The 18577-nt window shown below is 38.8% G+C and overlaps 1 long non-coding RNA gene across 6 annotated transcripts in view; it reads left to right on the top strand.

The window, feature by feature from the left end:
• LOC309664775 overlaps positions 1-18577 on the top strand; it is a 113151-nt gene that overhangs the window by 35474 nt on the left and 59100 nt on the right. The window contains exon 4 of one of the 6 annotated variants that reach the window (XR_014266029.1): positions 12830-17895. The exons of 3 other annotated variants lie outside the window; for them this stretch is intronic. This is a non-coding gene — a long non-coding RNA (uncharacterized lncRNA). Of the gene's footprint in view, positions 1-4108; positions 5371-12829; positions 17896-18577 lie in introns of those variants that run through there. 2 more of the 6 variants (XR_014266030.1, XR_014266031.1) reach the window with 2 other exon arrangements.

Raw genomic sequence — 18577 nt, 5'->3', positions numbered from 1 at the left:
GCTTTGTGACCACCTAGAGGGGTGGGATAGGGAGGGTGGGAGGGAGGCAGACGCAAGAGGGAAGAGATATGGGAACATATGTATATGTATAACTGATTCACTTTGTTATAAAGCAGAAACTAACACACCATTGTAAAGCAATTATACTCCAATGAAGATTTTAAAATAAAAACAAAAAAACCCTGCCATTAAGGTAGCACGAGAGAGGCAGACAGACGGACAGGGACAGACAGGACAGAAAGAGAGACAGAGAGAGGCATGTAGCTGAAGGGAACAAGAAAACAGCTCCAACAGGGCCTGGTTGTAACAGCATGGCCTCCTGTGTTCTATAAAGGGAATTGCCAGATAGACACACCCCCTAGACAATTATAAGTACAGCAATACATTCCAAAGTTGAATACAAATGCTTTTTATTATCTTCTGTCTTAGAATCCAGGCCTGTGTTCCCAAGCATTTTGGTGGATAATTGAAAAATAACAACATAACAAATTTCTTTCCTTGAGTCCCCATTTCTCTCAGGGCAGATGAGCTATACTACCCAAGGCAGACACTCCATGTAGCCAAGGACAGTTGTGTCTCTCAGGTAATCCAGTGGTCTTATCCTGATGGTTGTGCCCTTTTACTGTCCTTCTCAACCTCGAATGAAGCCAATACACATGCACTCACGGGAACAGAATAGCTAAGTATGGTCTTTTGTTTTCACATTCCTAATCTTCATAGTCTTCACACTCTTCTCCTGACTTTGCTTTATTTTCAAGGTGAAATATTCATATCCCTACTGTATCTTATTTTGATAGCTGAGTTATTGCTATCTCTCACATTGTGCTTTTTAAAATGTCACTGCTAGTAACCAATTAAGACTTGGTATTGGAAGGAAAAATATCCATCCTGTACTGGGGTGAGAACCAGGGGCTAAAAGGGAAAAGTATATGGTTTGTTATCTACTCACCACCAAATACAGACACACCATAATTTATGGCAGTATTATACAGAGCATAAAATTAGGGCAGACAATATTGGAGCCAGGGCTAGGTACCCAGTTTTTTCATTATGCTACTTTCTCTACTTTAGTGCATGCTTGAACATCTCCATCATAAAAAACTTCAAAAATTTATAAGAGATCAGTGGGACAGTCTCAGAAAGGGGAAAAAAGTGATCTGAACGATACCCTCTGATTTCAGATTACTCTAGGCAGCACTCCTATGCTTAGCAGAGCTCCTGTGTTCCTCCCTTCAACCTTGGGAAGCTCATGGGAGGAAGAAGGGTATTTATTTTTAGTGTGAGTTACTTCAGTGAGAGAGTGCCCAATTGTTTTGTTGAGGTGGTCAAGACATGAAAAGCTATATATTTGATTTTCAAACTAGATGGAGGCAGGGTAAAGTGTAAAGACTTTGGTGTTAGACAGACTAGATTAAAATCCTCCTATCCATACAATTTATGGGAAATTACTAATTTCTCAGACTTTTTATCCCTTGTAAAGTGGAATTCATATCAGCCTCACAAAGTTATTATATGTAAAGTGCATACTAATACATCTGGCAAATAATAGATTCTTCATGTTTATTTCCTTCCTTCCTGCCATAGTTTCAGTTGCTTATCACATAACATATTTAAGAAACACCAAAGACTTTCTAGATATAACTTTGAAAACATTTTTAGTTCTCCAAACACCAGTAAGATCCAGGCATATCCAGTCACTGAACATTATTAATAGAAGGGCTATTAATAGATGAGGAACCCATATCTTTAGAGAGATTCTTCACCAGATTGTGTGGTGTATTAGAAAGTACAATGAACTCTCTGTTAGGGACCTGAATTCTCATCTCCACTCTCTCATTAAGAAGCTGTTGCCTTGGAAAGGAACACCTAACCATCTCTTATCCTTAGAGAAGTTGTCAAAAGCATTTTTAAGTTCTCCATTTTCTAAAACATAATAATGGGTGCAGAGACTGACTAAAATATGTGAAATTAATAATTTGATATGTTACTATATTAAATAGAGATTACTTCAGTTTTCCTCAGATATGAAAACTTCCCTTATTAAAGTTTGACAAAGTAAAAGCACTATACAAATGTGAGTTTCCAACTCTGAATCAATGGCCTTGGCCAGAAGCCACTGCAAATTGTCATGTTGTGTGATTATTATTGCTTTTACTATGATGAAAGCAGCATCGTGAATTTAATGCAATGCATTGAGCAGCTGCAAATTAGCTAAAGTCCAGCACAGAGAATAATTAAGAGTGTGGGATCTCAGGTGTCAGCGACAGCAGGCCCCCGGCCCGGCCCTGCACCTTACCATAGCCTTGGCAAGTCACTTCACATTTCAGAACCTAAGTTGCCTTGTCTCTGAGATAAGACATATCTATAGGGCTTCCCTGGTGGCGCAGTGGTTGAGAATCTGCCTGCTAATGCAGGGGACACAGGTTCGAGCCCTGGTCTGGGAAGATCCCACATGCCGCGGAGCTGCTAGGCCCGTGAGCCACAACTACTGAGCCTGCGCGTCTGGAGCCTGTGCTCCGCAACAAGAGAGGCCACGGTAGTGAGAGGCCCACGCACCGCAATGAAGAGTGGCCCCCGCTTGCCACAACTAGAGAAAGCCCTTGCACAGAAACGAAGACCCAACACAGCCAAAAATAAATTAATTAATTAATTAATTTAAAAAAAAAAAAGAAAAAACTCATAGCTAACATCTTACTAAAAAAAATAAATAAATAAAAGACATACCTATATTTAAAAGTTGTTAAATGAGAAAATGCAGGTAAAATGTTCTTGGCATTTAAGAAGTGCTTGAGAATCTATTTTCTTCATGAATTTCCACTTTTAGAAATATTATACCAGCTTCTTATCAATAACAATTTTTCTCAGAGTTAAAATTCAGACTTTTACTTTTCATGTTTATGAGTCACTCATCATTGTGTGCGTGTGTGGGTATGTGTGTGTAAGAGAGAGATAGAGAGATTACACATGTATATGGCTTTTAAAATGGCAAACTCTTAACAAAATAACAAGAGGACAGTATTCAGTATGGCTGGGCAGTCATGGAGGCAGCATGGGACTCAAGAGCAGCCTAAAGAGATTTAAACATTAGGTAATTCTCAGTAGGAAACTTTCTTCCAACCAAAGCCACAGATGTCTCTAAAGCCCTTCCCAACACAGACCCAGTCACAGCCAACTTGTGCAGGCACATTGGTCAAGACAATTTGCAAATCATCCTTAAATAACAGGAATCACACCTTCAGCATATCACATATCTAGATAATTCAAAACTAAGATAAGAAATAGCCTGCACAATACAATACATGTAAGTACAGTTGAAGAGTCTGTATTTGAGAAGATACATTTGGAACAATTGCCAAAGGGGACAGAATTCTCCTAAGTGGAAAAATCAGCATTGATTAAAGAAAGTGACCCCTAAAACCTGGACAGTGCAGGATGTGACCCAGCACTCTGACACTGACACAGATCAGCAGGTGAATCAAAACCCAAACGACAGGAAGAAGCAAACACAAGCCCGGAACAACCCAGACCAAGCATTCCTCCAACCACATTTATCATCATCCTAGTGGAGTAAAACAAAGGACAAGGTATTGTTAGTATCTAAAACAGTTTGTAGTGTATGCTAGCTTTGCTATACGTAAATTAAATGTGCAAATAAATATATTTTTTCCATTATTTAGGTTGAGTATTTCTCAAAGATGGCCAGTAGTTTTGTTAAGAAAAATCAGGCTACCACACAACATTTACAGAGAAACATGCCCGTGACAGAAGGTGAACAAGACAGGCCTTAATCCTCTTCAAGGGCACCACCTCTTATGCATACACTATAAGTATTGATTCTGGATATTATAATTTTCAGGCCTCTCACCGCAAGATGGGATTTAGAACAGTTATGTAAGTTGACTATCTTTATTTAGGGGCTCAATATAATTGTTGGTGCTCCCAGAACAGAACAGACACTAGGGCTTTATTGATTTAGAAAGAAAAGATTATGTTACTGTCTCCATGTGAAATTGAAAAAGTGAATTATCTACCTTCACACTTCATCTGTCTCATAAGGCTTCCTCAATGCTTAACGCCTTATTTTTCTTCTTCCTTTGTATCCTCACAGTTTCTTTCCCCAAAAGCTATTCATCTTTTCCTCACCTCATATCAACAAGGAAAGCATTTAACTGATGAGGCTGGTTGCCCCAGTTTACTATGTGTTTTAAAGACAGACCATGGAATCCCCACAGTGGAATCCGTGCCAGAAAGACAACTCCACCCCCACCCCCACCGCCTCATCCCTGGAGTGAGAAAACCCAGACATTTATCTGGACCTGCCACTGCCCTTGCCTGAGAAAGCACGAACCGCCGAGACAAGAGAGGAAATGCTGCAGACAATAGCAGAAGCTGCACAGTCCACACACGCTCAGCTTTTCACCACACCCATTGGTGGAATTTGTTACCAGTAAACATGCATTGCTCTAAGCACCATTATTTATTACAGATGAAAGAGAAAAATCACCTGCTTTTAAAGTCAGCTCAGCTCCAAATATGATACATACGAAAATTGGATAGTTTTGCTTCTCTGAACTAGAAACTAGAAAGGGTAGCACTTTTCTACCTATAGATGGCTTTTTTCCAAGTACCTTGACCACAATTTCTGTCTTGAAACTCCAAGATGGACAATAATTTCAAATCATCTATAAAGTAATGAGGGGAGGGAACATGATGGAAAACCATGAAACACTGTTTGGAAATCTTAAAATCTCTAGAAATTACATGTTGTTACAAATGAAATTTTAGTGTTTGTGATTAACACAAAGCAACAAGAAATGTTTAACATCTAACCTAGGTAAAATAATATTGCAAAGAATAATGAAGAGTAAGGAAAAAGAACAATGTACCAGCCATACTCCACATCCTGAAGAGGTGTGCCCTGTCATACCCTGGCCTGTCTCCCTGTTGGTGAAGTTGCTATAACTCTCAGAACTTCCAGAAATCTCTCAGGATCCTCTTCCTCCCTTCCATGGTATCTCTCAACTCAGTCCGGTAGCCGTATATCTGTCTCTCTCTAGCTCCTGTCTAATGATGAGCAGACCGTTCAGTCTTCCCAGCTCTCAAACATAGTTCACCTCTGGAGTCTGTGGGGCTCCCCTGGTTTCATGCTTTGCAGCTGATGGACCAAACTAATGCTCCTCCCTATCACTTTGGAACCTGATCCATTGCCTTATGCCTTCAGTTATTTGGAAGAGAGAGTCAAAACTTGACCTTCCTACTTATTCCTTACTTAACCTCTCTGAGCTTCAGTTTTCTCATCTATAAAATGGGATAGACCTTGCCATCCAAATGGTTATTAGGTTTAGAAATGCTTCATATAAAACACTTAGAGCCAGGTTTAAAACATACTAGGTACTCCATAAGTAATGATAGTGATAACAAAAAATAATAATAATTATACTACATTGGAAGTAAACAATGACATATTATGAAACAAATACTAACTCTTCAAACAAAAAGTTGTTCCCATATTGCAAAATATGTACTGAGCCAATAAAATTTATAAGAGTCAGAAAATTTTTAAATTTTATATCTGATTTTACAAATATCCCATGAGGTAATATGATCAGCGTTTTCCAAATGAGGAAACTGAGGCATGAAAGGATTAAATAATTCGCCCAAGGCTAACCAGTTGTAATGTCTTAACCCTTTTTTTGAACACAGTTCTCTCTGAGTCCATGCTCTTATTTCACCCTTCTATTCCCCTTAGATTGAGAAAGTTGCCTTTGTTTCAGTACTGGAGAAGTAGGCAAAAGACTTCTGCTGTTGAAAGCCATCCCAATTTAGTTTGAAGTGCCCTAGAGAGAGTTTTCGTAGTTCAGCATCTCATTCAGTGAATCCACAATCTTTCCCCTCCAGAACCCACCCTTGTTAAAACCATGACAGGGTCAAAATTGGTCTTTTGGCTCCTCCAGCCTCCCTTCCTCACTGTATTTCTCTTCTCCCTTTCTCTACCCAAGATCCTCAGTGGACCTATGCAGAACACTAAACGCCTTCAAAGTTTCCCCCCAAAACATAAAAGTGTCCCCCAATTCTTCCTTTCCTCTAAAATGATCTCCCATCTTCCCTCATTAAAGCTCTCATAAACTCAGCATCTCTGTACGTTACCAGCTGGGAGAGAGGGAGGCAATTTAATGAAACCAATTCATCCTTAAGATTTGCTATGTGACAATGTCCGAGGCATACTTACTTTACTTTTAAAGAAAACATTTAGCCCCAAAAGGCTAATAATTGGTCAAGTGTCCAAAAATAAAAAATTTTTTGTTTGTTTAGTTTTTAAGTAAAAGAGATCAGACAGTGTGAAAGATTTAACACAAAATATCATTCTTCTAGGCTCAATACTTCACCTTCAAATAAAAAGCTCTGACACTTCTTCACATTCTGGTTTGATCACTGTTTTCACTACTTCCGAGAACTCACACCTTCCTCCCCACCAAAGTAGAACCAAAGAACAAGAATCAAAAGTTTAGTTCACCACTTTTGAAAGAAGATCAAATCTTGTTCTCAACCGCACCTTAGTCAATACATTCCTTTGCTGTATATTTTATCTTTTAAATGTGTTTTTATTATTTTGAAAAGAATACATGCATGTGATAAAAAAAATTAAACATACAAGAGAGTATACTGTAAAAAGTTATTTTCTCACCCATAATAGACCTCTTATCTTATTCCCCCAATGTAACTGCCATCACATTTTCTTATGTACCCTTCCAGATATTTATCATGAAATGTACATACATGTATATAGTTTTTCCTAAATTGAGAAACATAAACAGTTTTTTACTTGGCTTTTTTATTTAACAATATGTTTTATAGACCTGCATCTATAAACTACTCTATTCTTTCAATTGTTGTATATTATTCTATTCTTCAGATATACCATACTTTATTGACCAGTTTCCCTATTGATGGACATTGGGTTTGTTCTTAATATTTTCTTATTACAAACAATACTGCAATGAACATAGTTTGCATATATGTTTGTATATATTTGTGAACATATCTATAGGCTCAAATCATCATTGTTCAATAGAACAGCAAGTGCATTTTGAATTTTGATATTCTCAACTTATCCTCCCAAAGTTTTTCCAGTATACACTTCCTCCAGTGAGTGTATAAATGTGACTGCTTTTTCATACCTTCACCAACACAGTATTTACCATAGATCTTCCTTACCTCTGGGTGTGGAACTGTTGATCATGTGTTCAGTGTGAGGAGCAACAGTGACCATAAATGTATCTTAAACAAGTTGGAATATGAAGTGCATTTGGTTAGTTTTCATGTTATAAATATTTTAACAATTAGACATTTAAATATATCCTTCAAACTAGCATCTTGGAAAACCATTCTCTTATGCTAAGGATACTACCAATATTCCAAATATCTTTGCAGCTCTTCTTTGCATATGGTCTTCATAGCCAGCACCACATTTATTTTTACCTCTTCAGTGGTAACAGTCAGTCTTTTAATGATAGATTTGGTTTTTCTAATAGCCAGAGGCTTTCACAGCCTGTCCTCTGGGAAATAAAATTGGTTATCAAGCAAGATAAAACATTTTTGGTTAAAAATGAAGTATACCTTAAAATAGTGTGTGTTTGTGTGTGTGTGTGTATGTGACAGAGAGAGACAGACAGAGAGACAGAGAGACAGAGAAAGTGGGTCCAAAGGATGTTTCCAGTGAAGAGTTTAAATATATTTTATGCCAATATATGTGAAAAGTTTCCCAAGGTCACAGCTCTGAAGGACAATTTGCATTTGGATGCAGACATTGTGGTATGTTTGCTTTAAAAGATTGATTATTTTATAGCTACCACTCATAAAGCTGGTGATTGTAAAACGCCTCACTCTATCTTGGAGGCAGACCACAATTGTGGTGTAAATAATGGTGTCAGGTTTTAACTCACCTAAGACCACTTCTGGTCCTAACACGCCTAGACTCCATTCTGTACCCAAGTAGCCAGGACCTCTTCTATTCCCACATAACAAGTATGACTTCTAACTTACATAGAAAAATAAAAGAGAAAAGTATTCTTTTGTTTCAAAAGAATAATTATTGTTAGAGGATAAGAAGTTACTTAAAAAATAAAATAGCTTAAAAGATACAAATAAGCGTAACATTTGTTGGTGGACATTTTTCTTTGTTATAAGGGCTTTAAAATTAAAGAGGCAGGCCACACTCCATCCTGACTCCACATCTGCAACTTGCCAGGATGACTATACCCTGGCTGCTGTGTCCCCAACAGCCCTGCTTTGTCATGATTCAGTTCCAACTGACTTAACTGTCCCCTTTGTCACTTTCCAGTTATACTCCCCAAATCTGCTATTTGCTGTTTTAGAAGCTCCTAATCTCCTACAGCATAGTATTGTATACCTACTACCTCTACGTTTTGTCTACTCATTCCCTTCTTAATCCCATAAAAGGTGGAATTGTGGTTTCCTAAAAAAAGATTAGACTTTAAATCAGAGATAAATTCAAATCTTGGCATTTAGTTGTGACCTCGGTAAATGTAATTAACCTTCCTAAGCTTTCCCAAATTAAAAAAAAAATTTATTGTAGGTTGTTCTAAATTATTTAATGTATGTTCATTAAATATGAAAAAAAAAGATTATACAAGGCAAGTGTTTGAGTTTGGTGTAGTTTTGTATGCTTATGATACATATATGTTTTATAAAATGGGAACATAATACAATATTTATTGTTCTGCAATTTGGTTTGTCTCCCTTTACAATGTTACCAGTAATCCAGCCTCTGTTTACACATCTATCTACTGACATGATGGCAAAAGTAGTCCTTTTTGTTGTTGTTGCTGTTATACTGTATTGTAGTTGATATTGGAAGGTCCTTCTCCATTTTGGTTTTAAATCTTCCACCCTCTACTTGCATACATTTGCCCTACTTCTGTCCTCTAGAACAGCACAGATAATCTAATCCCCTTGCCACATGACAACCATAAGACATTAAAAGTAAGCCTTCATATCTCGCTGACTCTTTTCTTCTCCAACCTAAGCAGGCTTGGATTTTGGGGATTTTTTTTATCCATTTCTAATCTGACATTATTTCTGGGTCCTTGGTCATCCTAACAATAGCACATGCCAACTCTTTAGCCTCTCCCACCTCTTGAGGCCTCCTTCAGCCCCATCTCTCACCTGAAACCCTTACCTGCTCCATGCAAATTCATCTCTCTTCCCCACCTTCTACTGGACCTTACTCTGTTTTCGTTTCTCTCCTCAGCTAGACTGTAGAAGACGTGTCTTATAATTCTTTTGGAACAAACCTCCTGCCCACTCTTCATCTCTGCCATCATCAGCCTCATAGGAGGGTATCTCAAAGCTATCTTTAAATTAGTTTGGTTGACTTTAGCAGCTATTTCCTCTTTTTATGTAACCAATACATTTTGTGCATTGTTTTAATCTTTAAAACATTCTCAAAAGTTAAGTAATATATCAGAATGTGTTATGGAGTGAAAAAAGAATCAAACAGGGAATTCCCTGGTGGTCCAGTGGTTAGGACTCTGCGCTTCCATTGCAGGGGGCATGGGTTCGATTCCTGGTCAGGGAACTAAGATCCCATAAGCAAAAAAAAAATAATAATAATAATCAAACATAAAAGAGAACTGTATTAATCATCTGAGACCATTTTTATTTTTAAGTGTGTATGTGTATAGCATAGTTGTCAAAATGATTACTCTGGAGTCAGACTGCTAAGGTTCAAATCCCAGCCACTTAACTGTGGGACCTCTCTGTGCTTCTGCTTCTTCATCTATAAGATGGGATAATAGTAACCACCTCATAAGGTTGTGATGAAGATTACCAGTTACCAGAGTTACTGATGATACATGTAAAGTGTCTAGATCAGAAGACGGAACAACGCAAGCACTATGTTTGCTACGATCAGAATGAGGATGAGGATGATATATATGCTTGGGAAAATCACTTTTTGTCTTTCTAGATCTCAATTTCCTAACCTGTAGAATGAGAAGGAAAAGGGATAAGTGCTGACAATAGTGATAGTAATACCATACAATCCTAGAGCCCTCAACATCTTACAAAGCACTTCCATACACAGTAGTTCATTGGGAAACACTCCTTAGTGTCTCCCATGCTCTCAGCGAACCTGATTTGCTGGAACAGCTGACCAATGTGCTGCAAAGTACAAATACTGACTCTGGCCCCTGGCTGCCATTTAGCAGAAAGCTTCAAAGTTCCCAAATCGCTTATGCTTCCTCCAGGGTCTGGCTTGCTATTGGCAAAAAAATTTAGGCTTGTAAAGCTGGGCTCCCAAATGGCGCTAAGAGACTGGGAAGAAAGAGACAGGGAAAGAATAAAACAAAGACATTCGTATTTGTTGAACACCTACAATATAGATCAGTATAATGTCAGTCTCATTGAGTCCTCACTACTACTAAAGGGAAAGGTTTTATTGCTCATATTTCTGAGATAATTTCCTCATAAAGTTCAATACTAGTGCCAAGGTCATATAGCAAACTTTCAACCAGTGTTTGAATGAAAGTCTGACTGAGGCCAAAGCTTGAGCTCATGCTAAAGTTCATTCTGCCTCACTGAGACTTGCAATCTACTGGGATTGAGATATTAGTTATCATTTTAATTTTTCTGCTAAATCTCAAGCCCACTAAAAAGCTGTGCTTGATAAAGGTCCCAAGAACATGATGAGGTAAGGGAATTTATTTTATTATGAACAACTAGCCTGAAGATGGCGCTGTCTTTCAATCATGACTGACCCAGTCTGGCACCCATCATGAAAGCTTCAGTGCAAAAATGGCACTGTATTTTGAAGGCACCCTGAGATACCTGTACCTTACAAATCCACCTGGTAAGTGACCAAGACAGCTATTGAGCAATGATATTTCTTCCATATTTACAGTAGAACACAGAACAAACACATCTGAAGAATGATCACTGCATAATAAATATTGTCAGCGAATAAACTCATGACACTTTTTTTGTCCTTGTTCTTCCTCATTTATTTCCCACCAACATACTTCTTTGCTACCATGACTTGATGGGTGATAACCTGAGGGCACATGAGGGTGAAGTCAGCATAATATACACCTGCTGAAAAGTCTTGAGTCATTAGCTGGGATTTGCGGGCCTGTTCAAAAGAAGTAGCATAAAAATGAGGGAGCAATGAAGCCATGGTCTTGAAATCCCAGAGACTTCATTGTGTTTGGCAAACCCTATTAAATTAAAATACTTGGCCTTGAGCAAGCAAAATTACAATTACATGTTAAGATACATCTACATTATCTTCATTGTCATTTTAACAGACAATTGCTATATTCCAGGCAGGGTGCACTATATATTTTGTACTTGGGCCTCACAATAATCCTATGAGATAGGCACAATTATTTTGCCCATATTTAATGAGGAAACTGAGGCACAGAAATGTTATGTAACTTTCCCATTATCACAGAGTGAAACAGTGGTAGCCTAAGGATTCATACCCCAGCAGCCTGACTCCAATGCCCACACTTTCTCAAAGTAAGTTACTGATTAGGATGGTCACATATGCCCATAAACAGGAACTGTTTAGGTTAATAGTTTTCATGAGATTTCCCAATCCACTTAATTCTGTACTAAGCACTTGGTGTGAAGAAAATGAACACAACAATTTGTATATGCCAAGAAAGCCAAAGCCACCGTGACCACATGAATTTCAGTGAGGTCACTTACCTGTTGGATCACAGACCACACTTGGGTTGGAATTACACTGATAAATTTAGTATGGTTGGAGCTACCTTGTGGTGAATATACTTAAGGGATTACATTATATTCTTACTACTGCTTTTCCTCTAAGTCTCTGACAATGAGACATATAGCTGCTAGAAAGGAAAGATGAGGGGAAAACTGTCAGCCTATGGAACAACTTGTCACTGATTTGTTTCAGAGCCTAGAATGCACACACCTTCCCCTCCTCTTTTCTCCACAAAGGTCCTTCTTCCAGAAAGTTCCTCTTCCCAAAGCCAAGGACGGGTAAGGAATGAGGACAGAACAGCAGGTGCCTTGTTGTCTCAAGTGGCTTTTTGACATTGCTAAGATTTTTCAGATGGGTAACACCCATTTAGCTTGTTATGCCCCTCATAGCAATAATCTTCTTTAGGTACTTTCTGCCTGTTGAGAGGGAGTGGGGTGGGGTGAAGTAGCGAACATGCCATAATATGTTGGGCACTTCTCTCTATCTCTCTCTCTCTTTCTCTCTCTCCACCCACCCTCCATCCCTGATTTTCAAGTTTAATGTGCCTCAACCTATGTCAGACAAGGGATGACCCCATTCCAGGAGCTGATTGAAGGTGGCCATGAGATAACGACTGAAAGGCAAAGGGGAAAGAACAGCTCATGATGAGCGAGCTAGGAGACCCCACCCCGGGCAACTATCCCCTGTGTTATAAAACATCTGCCAAGGAGCCATGATGAATGGAAGATGGCACAGCCCCAGGAGTCAGAAGGTCCGGATCTCACCTCTTGGTCTTGGGCAAACTCCTTCTCCCGTGAGGCCCCAGCTGTCTCTCTGTTATAAGGTGTCACCAGAGGATTGGGAGGAACTGATGAGATCTTATACAGGCAGAGATGCTCTCAGTCACTCTAGGGGCCTGTGTCAAATGCTAGTTGTGAGTTATTTTTCAGGGTCTGGCCTTGTCTCTCACTCTAACCAGGAGCTTGTCCCTGATCCTTGAGCCTCTCCCCAAGACCAGGAGAAGTAAAGCGCTGTTACTACCTTGGGTGTGACCCCGGTCAGGCTTATTAATAAACAACACTTCCTGTTTCTCTACAGTGAGAAAGGAGGAGGGAAGCAAGGTCTGAGGAGAGCGGCAGGGCCCACACCGAGCAAGGACCTCAACAGGGACAGAAAGAACCCACTCAAGCTGAATCAGTCCATGTTTTTTCCTGTTAAATGATTCACATGCCAAGGCAAATCGGTCTGAGATGTGCAAACTCTACTTTTTGTTTTTGTTTTTCCTATTTCACTTCTCTTTCCCTGGAAATATGATTGCAGTGTTTTCCATTTCAGGTTAAAGTTCACACCCCCCCTTATTTAATACCCTGGGGAGGAGGGGTGATCATATCAAAGAAACACTGCACTGATGCTCTTGACTTTGAATCTATTTAAGTGGCCGTTTTAGATGTTATTCAGATTCCTCAAACTTCCTTGTGATTTTTGACTCAAGTAGGTTAAATTATAAATAAACAAAATTTCCTAACATATTATATACAATGAAGTCTGAGCTCCTTAGAAATCAAGCTCTAGATATGTGAATTTTCCATGTATCTTAAAAGGCTTACTGTTGTAAACATCCTAGACTTTTTTCAATTGTTTTGAATGTGAATTCCTTTTGAAATGTATAGCATTTTTCTCCATAATAAAATTTAACTTTTTATTCATTATTAAAAGTCATCTTTACATCCTTTAAACATTGCTAGCTACCATTTCATCCTCCTCTCACATTGAAGTGAGGTCAATTTTAGTTGAGACCCTTCTTCCATGTTCTGCTTAATCTTCATGCGTATCCACAGCCATAATATCCTTTTTAGCCAAGTAATTCAGGAAGAGATGGTTTTACTATTTGGGTAATCTGGAGAGTGATAACATTCCCCAGCTAAGACCTTCCAGTAAATTCTCACTGTAGTTAGAATATTAGCCAAACTCCTTTCCATGACCTACAGAGCTCTGTGTGGCCAAGCCCCTGCCTGTCTCTACAATCAATCTCCCCTTCATCCACCGTGGTCCACACACACCCTTCCTCTCTGTTCCTCCAAAGGGCCAAGTTGGCTCCAGTTCTCTGCCCCTGCCATTGCTACTTCCTGAAAGATTCTTCCCTCATTTTCATCTGACTGCCTCCTCTTGCTTAGTTTTGTCTAAGGTCAAATGTCACTTTCTCAGAGAAGCCATCACTGTGTCCCACACCAAGGAGGCTGGAACCCTTTCCTGCTTTATTTTCATCCCATCAGTTAAAGATATTGGAATGCTTTAACTTATTTTCTTATTTATTAGTTTTTATCAATATTTGTTCTCTGTCAGGTTTGTTATGTTCCGTGAGAAGAAGCCCTTTATCTGGCTTGTTCACTGCTATATCACAGTTTCCAGAACAGCTGCCAGCACATAGGAGGCACTCAATAAATACTATTGAAGGAATAAATTCTGGCTCATCTCCACACCTACTTATAGCTCATTTCCATCTATCATAGGGTGTTCTGGCTGCCTTGAGTCTTGTTGCACATTGGGTAATCTGGACTGAATTATCAATTACAGTGATATCCTCAGATGGCTGTCCAAACAGTAGGAAGCTGTTATTGTCCAATGTCATTTGATCCAATTTTGGAAAGAGACAAAAGAGTTAAGAGAATGTTGAGGACACACTCTAATTTCTTGGGTAGGTCTTTTCAAACTTTTCCAATAAGATATAACTAATAGCTTAGAATAGTGAATAATAATATGTAGAGGAAGATCTAAACAGGAGTATAAAGTGGCTCCTAAGGACAATATATCTTTGAAGTCTCACAATTTATTTTTAAAATCCAGATGAATTTCACATTCTAATCCATTAGTATGTATCTGGGTTTGATTTAATATAAAAGAAATTTCCCATCAAATTACTGAAAAAAAAAAAAAGTACCCTTCAAGAAGATGCGTCCTGCTTATGCTGGAAAACAATCAAGAATCCCCAAGTACAAATGATCCAAGCTGATAATCATCTACAGAAATGATTCTGGAGAAGCCCTGAAGGGAGCATACTCCACACCCACCCCTTGCTGGCCCGCCCACCTGTCCCCACCTTTGCTCCAGAAAGCAAAAGCTCTGGAACAAAGACACCTAAGTGAACTGGGAGTTCTAGGAGGTATGTTTTGAGAAGGAAGAAGGGATAAAAGTTCTATCTTTCTGCATCACTCTCTTTTCAGACATTTCTCTTAAATCACTGCACTGCTCTCTTTCTTACCATGTCCTTGGTGAGATAAGAGGTTGAAGTCCCCCTCACTCTTGAGAGGAGAGACCCTAGAGTGACCATTTAACCCAGTTTTCTCAGGACCATCCTGGTTATGATGGTTGTCCTGGCAATGTTAGTAGTGCTCCCTTTCATTTGTACAGTATACTGTCACTCTAAGGGACACCTTCCCTGCTCTTCCTTCCACTTAAAAGGACAAGAAGGAACCAAACTAAAGCAGTCATAGACAACATGATGCAAGTCTTTTTCCAGGCCAATGTCAGGCCACCAAGGAAAAGGAGTCCTTGTGACTCAGATCAGTTGTCCCTTTTATCCATTAAGGAAATCCTGAAAGCATTTGGGGTCCAAACCCAGGTTCATAGTAATGAAATTTTTTTCTCTGATGTATTTGTGCAGTTAGGAACCTATAATCACTACTGGTTGCTCATCAAGGATTGGAGGTTCAGGATCCAGGCCATCGTGCATGCCTTACAATAATAATATTTATAAGGAGAAGACAGAAGAAGCAACCAGGATGATAAGGGTGAATTGGGTTAGTTAGTAAAAGTATTTTTAAATAAAGTAAAATGTGATGAATGGAAAGTATTCAGTCAGAGATGCTGCATGAATTTGAAAAATCAGCCTTTCAATGACCTAGCATTTGAAGGGATGAAAGAGGAGAACCTTATCCCATGAATGTACCAGAAAACAGATTGCTGGGATAGTAGTTATGGTGGCCACTGCGGGAAGCAGAGTAGACTGATGGTCCCAGATGCTGCCCTCTGAAATTCATCACCCATTTGTGCTGAGGCCATGCTTTCTGTGGCTGCTCCCAGCCATGACTAAGCACAGCAGGGCTGCTAAGGCAGGCCCATTCCTGGAAGATGCAGGATTCCTCTGACGGGCAGCTTTAGCTTAAGGACTCCCGATTAGTCTTGCCAAAAGTTTCTCTGAATTGAAATCTTAAGGCCTTTCTTCCTTGACTTCCTTCCCTCTCTCCTTCACAGAGATCAGTCCTGCATTGTGGTCTGTCAGCCCTCCCAGTCTCTTCCAGCTCCCACTCCATTTTCTCCCACTAGGTCTCCTTCAGCAAATCTCTTGCAAATCTAATCTCATCTTAGCACCTGCTTCTCAGAGGACCGGATGGTGGGGGTGGAGATAAGAATAATCAGGGTCTGAAGTTATTCATTTGCATATCTGATGCTACATTAAAGCCAAAAGCCAATTTGAGAATTTGAAGAGATTTCATTGTTTTTAGGCAACCTGGATAGTTTAGTTGATATATTTGGGCTGGAGCCCTTTTAAAATAACTACTTTTTTTTTTTTTTGGACTTTGGAATGTCTTGCTTGCTATGTTTGAGATTATAAGGTTTGCATAATTAGAAAACATAAATCAGAAAGTTAACTTTTCGCGTCAGATACTAAATTTTTCAGCTCATAGGAATGTATTTATTATAAAAAGCAATATCTTACATATTCATATTCCTTCGAAGTCTACAAGTGTATGGAATTTTGTATCCCCAATGAGATACAGTAATGTTTGTTTAACTGAATTGAAAATTGTTTGGCATACTCTCTTACATTTAAACCTAACATATATCCTATGAGATAAGGAGGGCAGATAATATTAAAACTTACTTTTATCAAAGATGAAACTGAGGCTCAGGGGAGTTAAGTAGCTAATACATGGTAAAGTCCAACCCAGAAACCAGGTATTAGTAGACAGAATTTCTGGGAATGACTGCTAAGATTCCACACCCTAATTCTTACAATGTGTGGATGTGATGAGACATTACTGATTCCCATGATTGTGCTGTGTTATATGGCATGGTTGACCTTAAAAAAAGATTATCCAGGTGGACCTAATCTAGTCACATGCACCCTTACAAACCTCTCCTGCTGATGATAAAAGAGAAATCAGAGAGATGGCAGAATGTGGAAGTCAAAGAGATTCAAAGTGTGAGAAGCATTCAGTGTGCTCTTGCTGGCTTGAAGATGGCAGGAGCCATGTGGAAGGCATGAGGAGGAAATGAATTCTGCCTACAACAAGTGAGCTTAGAAGGGGATCCAGCAACCTGAGCTGAAACCTTGATTTTGACCTTGTGAGACTGTAAGCAGAGAACTCAGCTGAGCCACACTGTGCCCAGACTTATGACCCACAAGAACTGTGAAATAATAAATGGGCATTATTTTAAACCACTAAGTTCATAGTGATTTTTATACAATAGAAAACTAATACATGAGTTTTCTGATTCCATATTTTACACCACCCTTACTCTTAATCAATCCTAATAGAAATAAATAATAGTAAACTGGAAAAGTATAATACCAACCTTCTAGTTTTGCAAATTTAATTTTGATTAGAAATTTAGCTCTTTTAGATTTATTTTAAGCCTGACCTCAGGTCCTTTGGTTCTGAGTCTATGCGCTTGAACTCATTTTCAAGAAGACAGAACATCCATTTCCTCATGTTGATTGTTTATTTGAAAATATTTCAGGTAGATTATAAATAAAACAATCCAAAAAGAAAATATTGTAAGATTAAATTTGCTGTCATAGTTTGGGAACATTTTTAAACTCTCTTTATAAAATACTGAAAATATCATGGGGATTGTTTGAACTAGTGAAGAACTATTATTTTATCTGTCCAATGTACCTCTTTCTGTAAACTTTACTCCCATCCTTTTGGAAATGCTCTTCCCCCAGTCAAACCAAGTGGTTCTGAGAAAATGTCCATGTTTGTATATAACTCCATTCCCCCTGCCCCAGAGAACAGTAAATTGGTCTAGAAAGGGACAAAATCTCCCAGTTGAGGTAACAAAATCTCCCTTTTCACCAGAGAAAGTGTAATTTAATCCATCACCCATGGTAGAAGTTTCAGGATATAGAACTCAGGAAGTGTTGACAGCAGTGTTTCTTGCCATGTAGAAGAAGCCGATCTCCAGTGAAAGAGAAGGGAGACATCACAGAGAGAGAAGCAGAAGCAAGAGCTGGAGAGAGAGTCCCCAGTAGTGTTTGACCAGTTGTTTCAGTTTTTCTGGAAATCCATCTGCATCCCTGAAGTTCCCATGGTTTGATTGTTCAGTTCTTCATGACATTCCATGAATCAGCATTTCTCATTTTACCTAAATGAGTTCAAGATGAGTTCAGTCATTTGCAACTAAGAGAGATGTGACTCACACAATGGAGAAATTTCATTCCATTTTTCCTTGAAAACATTTATCATCGTGTAGTGGGAAAAACTTCTAGCAAAGAAACACATTCAAGTGTCTCCAGGATGCTGATGATTCGGCAGGGCTTACATTTTGATTCCTTTCATGTCACCAACTGCCACACTCGGTTGTTTTTGCTCACCACACCAAATACTCCTTCCCAAATGCTTTGCACGTATAAAAAAACTTTTAAGTTATTATTGCTGTCTTGATTATAGCAGCCTATATTCTGTCAGTGTCACATCATAAACATTTATTAGACACGTGTCTCCCTTATCTAGTACATCTACTTTTGAATATCTTTAACTGACACTGAACTTAAATGTTTACAAGTGTTAACATATTGCTAAAGAAATTTGGCAAGCCCACAGAGAAAGAGAGAGAGAGCGC

The sequence above is a fragment of the Balaenoptera physalus genome (assembly GCF_965194825.1).
Source record: "Balaenoptera physalus genome assembly, chromosome: 7".
Lineage (NCBI taxonomy): Eukaryota > Metazoa > Chordata > Mammalia > Artiodactyla > Balaenopteridae > Balaenoptera > Balaenoptera physalus.
Note: the sequence above shows the minus strand (reverse complement) of the source record. Positions and strands in the feature narration are given on the sequence as shown.